Raw genomic sequence first — 8235 nt, 5'->3', positions numbered from 1 at the left:
TTGATGCAGATGTTAGTTCAGAACCAGCAGAAGCCCCGTTTTACCCCTAAACCGGGATTTCAGTTTCAGCATACCCATGGAGGAGGTAGCTCGCACAACCATAATGGCCACAAGAATGGTAATGGGAATGGAGGAAGCAACGGCCAGAACCGGACTACCCCATCCACCCCAGCCAAGAAGGATTTGAGCCACGTCACTTGCTATAAGTGTTCCAAGACCGGACATTATGCCAATGAATGTCCCGAAGGCCAGAATGGAAATGGCAATGGAAGCTCTGGGAAGAAGCCGAACCCTTTCAACAGGGGACAGGTGAACCACATTAGTGTGGAGGAGGTTGAAGATCATCCCGATGCAGTAATCGGTAAGTTTCTGGTTAAGTCATTTACCGCACTCATTCTTTTCGACACTAGTGCATCGCATTCATACATATCAAGGGGATTTGTGGATAAATATAACCTGCCAACCCAAGCCCTTAGGTCACCCATGTTAGTAAGCTCACCAGGAGCAGAGTTTATGGCGAGACGATGGTGTGATCGGTTACCATTAAGGATTGGTAACTATGTTTTTCCCTCAGACCTAATAGTATTGGAATCTCAAGGATTGGATGTGATATTAGGCATGGATTGGTTATCAAAGTATGAAGGGAATATTGAGTGTGCTAGTAAGTCAATTTTGCTTACCACACCAGAAGGGAGAAGGATCAAGTATGTATCCCGGCATGTACCAAAAAGGACACAAGTGAATTGCCTAACAGGAGTCGTGCAGGAGGAAGTACCAGTGGTAAAGGATTTTCCTGATGTATTTCCTGAGGAATTGCCAGGCATGCCACCGGATAGAGACATTGAGTTTTTGATTGAGTTATTGCCAGGTACAGGCCCAATATCGAAGCGACCGTACCGGATGCCAGCAAAGGATTTGGTGGAAATTAAGAATCAGATTAAGGAGTTATTGGATAAAGGTTACATTCGCCCAAGTTCTTCGCCTTGGGGATCACCCGTACTTCTAGTGGAAAAGAAGGATGGATCATTAAGGATGGTTGTAGATTATCGGGGATTGAATGAAGTAACCATCAAGAATAAGTACCCACTGCCAATGATCAACGATCTGTTTGATCGGTTGCAAGGAGCTAAAGTGTTTTCCAAGATCGATCTGCGATCAGGGTACCATCAATTGAAGATTCGAGAGCAGGACATACCTAAGACAGCGTTCACCACAAGATATGGACTGTATGAGTATACCGTTATGTCATTTGGATTGACTAACGCACCTGCCTATTTTATGAACATGATGAACAAAGTGTTTATGGATCTTTTGGATAAGTTCGTCGTAGTGTTCATTAATGACATCCTGGTTTATTCAAAGAATGAAGAGGAGCATAAGGAACATTTGCGTTTGGTTTTGGAGAAACTAAGGGAACATCAGTTATACGCCAAATTCAGCAAATGTGAGTTTTGGTTGAAGGAAGTTGGATTCCTCGGACACGTTATATCCGGAGAAGGTATAGCAGTTGATCCCACTAAGGTTGAGACCGTAACCGAATGGGAAGCACCAATGACCGTTGGAGAGATCCGGAGTTTTCTGGGACTCACAGGATACTACCGGAGATTCATTGAGAACTTCTCAAAGATTGCGAAGCCTATGACGGAGTTGTTGAAGAAGGATACTAATTTCAAATGGACCGAGGAGTGAGGCTAGTTTCCAGGAGTTGAAGAAACGTTTGGTTACCTCGCCAGTATTGATTTTGCCAGATCAGACCAAGGATTATGAGGTGTATTGCGACGCTTCACGTCGAGGACTTGGAGCAGTGCTTATGCAGGAAGGAAGAGTTGTTTCGTATGCTTCACGACAACTGAAGCCTCATGAGTTGAATTATGCCACGCATGATTTGGAGTTAGCAGCCGTAGTGCATGCGCTGAAAACGTGGAGACATTTCCTCATTGGAAATCATTGTGAGGTGTACACGGATCACAAGAGTTTGAAGTACATTTTCACACAGAAGGAGTTGAACCTCAGACAAAGGAGATGGTTGGAGCTCATCAAGGATTATGATATGAGATTGCATTACCATCCAGAAAAGCTAATGTGGTAGCTGACGCATTGAGCCGTAAGAGCCATGTCAATACCCTAATGACGGGGAAAATACCCAAGGAGTTAGCAAAAAACCTTCGTGAGCTATGCTTGGAAATAGTTCCGAGAGGCTATGTAGCAGCATTGGAGATTCAGTCAACATTGATGGATAAAATCAGAGAAGCCCAGAAATCTGACAAGGAGATTGCTGCTATAAAAGAGAAATTGAGCGAAGGAAAAGCAAAGGGATTTCGTGAGGATGAGCACGATACCTTATGGTTTGAGGACCGTGTTTATGTGCCCAATGACCCGGAGATCAGGAAGCTGATTTTGCAAGAGGCACATGATTCACCCTATTCGATTCACCCAGGGAATACCAAGATGTATTTGGATTTGAAGGAAACATTCTGGTGGACCGGAATGAAGAAGGATATTGCAGCATATGTAGCAGTTTGTGACATATGTCAGAGAGTAAAGGCAGAGCATCAGAAGCCAGCAGGATTGTTACAACCATTGCCGATACCCGAATGGAAGTGGGATAAGATAGGCATGGATTTTATCACAGGACTACCCAGGACAAAAGCAGGCTACGATTCGATATGGGTAGTAGTTGATCGTTTGACGAAGGTAGCACATTTTATTCCAGTTAAGACCACTTACACCAGTGCTAAGTTGGCAAAGATATACATGACTAGGATCATTTGTTTGCATGGAGTTCCGAGGAGTATTGTATCAGATAGAGGAACCCAATTTACCTCAAAGTTTTGGAATCAGTTGCATGAAACTTTAGGAACCAGACTAGAGTTCAGCACAGCTTTTCATCCACAGACAGATGGACAGACCGAGAGAGTCAATCAGATTTTGGAAGATATGCTGAGAGCTTGTGCACTAGATTATGGATCTAGCTGGGACGATAACTTGCCGTATGCGGAGTTTTCTTATAACAATAGTTGTCAAACCAGTTTGAAGATGGCACCTTTCGAAGCTTTATACGGAAGGAGGTGCAGGACACCGTTGTCATGGGACGAAGTTGGAGACCGCCAATTCTTTGGACCAGACTTGATTAAGGAGTCTGAATGGAAAGTTAAGTTGATTCGCGATAGGCTCAAGGTAGCCCAGTCCAGGCAGAAGAGCTACGCAGACTCTAAACGCAAGGAGACAGTCTACGAAACCGGAGACCGAGTTTATCTCCGAGTATCCCCACTTCGAGGAGTTAAGCGCTTTGGAGTTAAGGGAAAATTAGCACCGCGTTTCGTTGGACCATATAAGATCTTGCAACGTATGGGAGAAGTCGCTTATAAGTTGGAATTACCAGAGGGACTGTCAGGAGTTCATGATGTATTACATGTCTCCCAGCTGAAGAAATGTCATGCCGAGATGGCGGAGGTACCGCTAAGAGATACCGTGCCACTCGAAGCGATTCAGTTAAAGGATGACCTAACATATGAGGAGAAGCCAGTCAAGATTCTCGAGTTTGCTAGCAGAGTTACCCGCAGTAAGGTTATCAAGTTTTGCAAAGTTCAGTGGAACCACCACTCAGAGGATGAAGCCACCTGGGAAAGAGAAGAAGATTTGCTCAAGGACCACCCTCACCTATTTTCTAGCCAACCCGAATCTCGAGGGCGAGATTCATCTTAAGGGGGGTAGGTTTGTAACATCCCAAATTTTCAATTTGGAATGTTATACACTAGATCATCATGCATATCATATTTTCTTGCATTTTGGTTGATCCTAGAAATTTCACGCAACTGAAGGACCTTCGGAGAGAGTTTGAGATTTCGTTATTTTCATATTTGAGAGTTTTCTCGAATTTGGAAAAGAGGATCATTTGATTTATTTATTTCATCTTCAATAATTTTTCCGGTGTCAAAATATATGAGAGAGGGAATAATATGACTTTCCCAAATTGAGGAAAAACGAAAATTTAATAAATAGATCAAGTTTTGGTTTTGCCGGAGTTTTATTTGCATTTTATTTGGATAGGGAAAAATGCGCATTTTCAAAAATTGCATTTTAGGCCCGGAGTAAAGTTCATTTTGTTCGGCTCATTTTTAGGAGTCGGGGAAAATTTACTTTATTAATTTTGGAGCTCGTTTAGATTTTCTTTTCTGTGTTTTTCTACGCGCGAAACTGTTTAAGAAAAACCCTGCCAGGCCAGCCGGGCCAAGGCCCAGCCAGCCGGCCGCCCCAGCCTCCCAGCCGCGCGCGTGCGCCAGCGCCAGGCCAGGCGCCAGGCCGCCGCCTCGCCTCTTGCCTCTAGCCGAATCCTTTTAGGATTCTAGGCTAGTTTCTTTCCTTTGTTTCGTTTTTCTTCTAGGACTCTTTTTCCTATTCTATTTCTTGTCCCCTACCCCAAGTTTTCTCCTCCCCTCCCCAATATAAATACCCCAACACCCCCCCTCTAAATCATCAAATCAAAGCCCCAAGCCCTCCACCGCACCCCACACCCGCGCCGCCGCCGCACCTAGCCCGCCGCCGCCGCCCTTTAGCCGCCGCCCTACGCCGCCGCCGCTGGAGCCCCTCGCCGGAGGTTGCCCCGCGTCTCTTTTCCTTGGATCGTTTTCTTCTAATCGTTCCGTTTCTTTTCTTCTCTTCCGATTCGTTTTCTAGATCGGTTTTCCGTTTCTTTTTCAGTTTTCTTCTCCGAAACCCTAGATCGGATTCGTTTTCTTTTCCGATTTAGTTGCCTTCGGACCGTTCGTCCTAACGAATGTGATCACCGGATTCTTCTAGGTTAACGACGTCCGTTCTTTTAACCATTCTTCTTTTTCTTCTCGTCGGATTTATTCCGCGATCGTGATGTCAGATCCGATCTTCGTTCTAGTCTTTCTTCTCGCTCGTTTATCGGAATCAGGTGATTCAAGCGCCTGGAGTTTCGTTTCGAAACCGCCGTTCCGTCTAATCAATTTAAACACATTTTTTCCCCGGTAAAATTTGACCTAGTTCAACCTGCTAGAACCGAGTTGTTTTCTTCCACCGTTTGTTTTTCCGTCGTTTGTTCGGTTCGTTCTTTCTTTGCAACCGGAGTTCTTAAGTTGAACTACCTGGTTCGTTCTCTTGTTCGAGTTTTACCTGTGCATTAGATGAGTACTTATTGTATGCTTGTTGTTTGTCTGCGATAGATCACCCGGATTGCGCCGCCTGTTACTTCGATTCCCTAGGTCTCGCGGATCATCAGCAAGGCAAGTAACACTTTGATCATACCTTTTCTACAACCCATGTTTTATTGCATTAGATCAATCCTCTCACATTGCATGATTAGGATCTAATTAAATTGTGGGATGGGAAGTAGATGAGGTAGTACCTATTACCTGTTTATTATGAAACCTTTGGGAGTTACTTCTACGTTTGCTTATTATGCCATGCTATGCTAGTAGACGTGGATTGGGTGAGTGATATCCATGACAGATGTGAGTTGATAATTTTAATGGTTTATCTAAGGTGGCAACTTAAACACACATCTGGGTGGATTGAGGCACCTGATGTCTATCAAGACTTGCCTGTTTTATTTTGGACCGCCACCCAGGCTCAAAGGGATCATAAGATCTTTCATGCTAGAAACTTCCGTGTGCAGCCACAAGCCATTATGGGCTCTGGCATAGTTGACTAAGTCGTGCGAACTCTTATAGGGGTAGACTAGCAGATGTAGGGGATGTAGGTGGTACGGTCTACTCCATCGTAAGGTGCTAGCGCTTCTGAAAGACTATGTCTCGGTCATCCGTCTTCTCAAACACCATGTAGTGCGAGAAACCAAACGGAGGCGATCGAGTCTTGTGGGGAAAAGTGCGCAAACCTCTGCAGAGTGTACAAACTAATCATGATTAGCCGTGTCCCCGGTTATGGACATCTTGAGTATCTAGTACTTGAATATCATGTGAATCTCAACATGTTACTTCTAATTAATGTTGTTGGGTTTTTAATACTTTTTAATTGGGATTGAGAATGCTGTCAACCATTCTCAATGTTTCACAACCACCATGATAGTTAAATAAATTTATTCCTTTGCATTAGGGAAAAACTGGCTTTACGCAAAACTGTAACCATAGAGCTTTCCACCAGCCAAATATGCATATAGTATAGTTGTTGCATTCCATTACTCTCTATGTGTTACATTGCCAGCATATTCCATGTGCTGACCCGTTTCGGGCTGCAACGTTAATGTTGCAGACTTTTCAGACGACGATTGAGGTGCTTTTAGGTCGTGGTTCTATACTCAGTGATGCCATTGGAGTTGATGGACCCATTTATCTTCCAAGTCTTCCGCTGTTATTGACACTTGGTGGCCTTAAGCCATTTTTATTGTAATAAGTTCTCTTTGAGGCAACGATGTAATAAGTGTGTGATTGCCACTCTGTTATAAATCCTTCGCTGTACTGTGTGGTGTCAGCATTACTGATCCAGGGATGACACCGGAGCACAGTAGGCTTGATCCATTCGGGTCGGGTCGCCACACTTATTTAGTTAATTCTTTTTGCAGATGATTAATAGATAAATTTCTCAGGTCCAGCAATTTATTTGAGAATTTTATGAGTTCCAGAAGTATATGTTTGATCCAGATTACTACTGACTGTTCTGTTTTTTACAGATTTTGTTTTTCATGTGTTGTTTACTTATTTTGATGAATCCATGGCTAGTAAAATAGTTTATAAACCATAGAGAAGTTTTAATACAGTAGGTTTAACACCAATATAAATAAAGAATTAGTTCATTACAGTACGTTGAAGTAGTGTTTTCTTTTCTTTCGCTAACGGAGCTTACGAGTTTTCTGTTAAGTTTTGTGTTGTGAAGTTTTCAAGTTTTGGGTAACGATTCGATGGACTATGGAATAAGGAGTAGCAAGATCCTAATCTTAGGGATGCCCGAGGCATCCCAAGGTAATATTCAAGGATAGCCAAGAGCCTAAGCTTGGGGATGCCCCGGAAGGCATCCCCTCTTTCGTCTTCGTTCATCGGTAACTTTAGTTGGAGCTATATTTTTATTCACCACATGATATGAGTTTTGCTTGGAGTGTCAATTTATTTTGCTAGGGTTTGCTTGCTGTTATTTAGAATAATGTTTTGCATCTTTTATTTCAATAAAAATGGCATTGATAGCCTTTACTATGCCTAGGTTACAAGTATACATGTTGCTGTTTGAAAACAGAAAGTTTACCGCTGTTGCAATAATTCCCTAGAAAACTCAGAATGTGATAAAATGTTGAAACCTTTTGCATATTAAGCTATGATAAATTTACTACAATGGGAATTTTCTTTCATAATTTTTGGAGCTAGGGAAGTATGGATGTTGCAGCATTCTTTACAGACTATCCTGTTTAGGCAGATTGCTGTTATGTTTGCATTGTTTGCATATGTTTGCTTCTTTAATGATTCTATTTGAGGATAGGACTATTAAATATGCAGAGGCATTTAGTATTCAATGTTGAATAATAATTTTAGTGATTTTCTACAGTAGAGTATGATAATGTTTTTTCAATGGTTTATGCTAACTTATCTCATGAGTCCTTGTTGAGTTTTGTGTGGATGAAGCTTTTGAGATTTAGGGAGACCGTGATATGAGAGGAATTAAGGAGACACAAAAGCTAAATCTTGGGGATGCCCAAGGCACCCCAAGATAATATTTCAAGAAGTCTCAAGCATCTAAGCATGGGGATGCCCCGGTTGGCATCCCACCTTTCTTCTTCAACAACTATCGGTTAGTATCGGTTGATCCTAAGTTTTTGCTTCTTCACATGATGTTTGCTATTCTTAGATGTCATCTTATTTTGCTTTGATTGCTTTTTTAATAGAGTACCAAGATCTGAAATTACTAAATGTTAGAGAGTCTTCACATGGTTGCATAATTATTCAACTACCCATTGATCTTCACTTATATCTTTCGGAGTAGTTTGTCATTTGCTCTAGTACTTCACTTATATCTTTTAGAGCATGGTGGTAGTTTTATTTTGAAGAAATAGATGCATATTATTTTGAGAGTCTTAAATAGCATGGTAATTTGCTTAAAATCCTAATATTCTAGGTATTCAAGAATAATAAAATTCTCTTATGAGTGTGTCGAATACTATGAGAAGTTTGATACTTGATAATTGTTTTGAGATATGGAGATGGTGATATTAGAGTCATGCTAGTTGAGTAGTTGTGAATTTGAGAAATACTTGTGTTGAAGTTTGTG

The sequence above is a fragment of the Triticum urartu genome, chromosome 3A (genome assembly GCF_056163025.1).
Source record: "Triticum urartu cultivar PI428250 chromosome 3A, HENAU_Tu73, whole genome shotgun sequence".
Classification (NCBI taxonomy): Eukaryota; Viridiplantae; Streptophyta; class Magnoliopsida; order Poales; family Poaceae; genus Triticum; species Triticum urartu.
Note: the sequence above shows the minus strand (reverse complement) of the source record.